The sequence below is a fragment of the Mus musculus genome, chromosome 16, assembly GCF_000001635.26.
Source record: "Mus musculus strain C57BL/6J chromosome 16, GRCm38.p6 C57BL/6J".
NCBI classification, from domain to species: domain Eukaryota; kingdom Metazoa; phylum Chordata; class Mammalia; order Rodentia; family Muridae; genus Mus; species Mus musculus.
The window spans coordinates 38,800,204-38,801,061 of NC_000082.6; positions in this window are offsets into that span (position 1 = coordinate 38,800,204).

The window sequence follows — 858 nt, forward strand, 5'->3', positions numbered from 1 at the left end:
AGCAGGCACCAGCCTGAGATGCTTTTCTACCCCACTGTATCCTCTGACGCTCCGGTCCGGGGAAGGGTGGTCTGTGAGTGGGAGGAGGCATCTCACATGGGCCGCGCCTGATGCTGCCTGAACCTGCCTGGCTGAGCAGGAAGCACTGTGGGCAGATCTCTGCTGCTTTGGAATGTACATCTCTGAGTGTGTGTGTGTGTGTGTGTGTGTGTGTGTGTGTGTGTGTGTGTGTGTGTGTGTGTGTGTGTGTTTAGCTGTTGTTCCTTAGCTTGATCGGATCACTAAGACTTTGCTTATTAAAGAAACCAGCTCATGCTCCCTCCTCTACTTGCGCAGGGTCAGGGCCAGGGCGAGTTTCTGTAACCACACCACAGGCTATATTCGAGGGGTCACTAATATTCATTAGGTGAGTATCTCAGCAACTACTAAAGGAGAAGAAAGTTGGAAACACAGATGGAGAAATGCAAATGAAGAGACAGGATCAAGTAATGCTTTTATGTCTAACTAGGTCCTTCCTGTCTCTGTCCCTTCCTTCAGGACCACTGAGCCACGTAAACACAGCGTGAAGAATATTGCTTTTAATGGGAAAATAGCAACACATGGTTAGTTTAGTCTGGTGTTGAGGGGTAGTAAAGGCAGCAATATTAGAAAGGTCTGAGCACTTTAATCAATAGATTGGGAACTCCTCATAGATTAGTGCTATCTCCCCAAAGGCTCTTCTTACTCAGGAGACAGAGTTAGCATGCAGTGCGCTCATTAGCAAGTACCCTGAGATCCGTGACCATAGAAACACGAGCAGGATGTAGGTGGGACAGCCTCGGCTACGCACTGACAGCTTTGAAGAGAATGGCCTGTCTG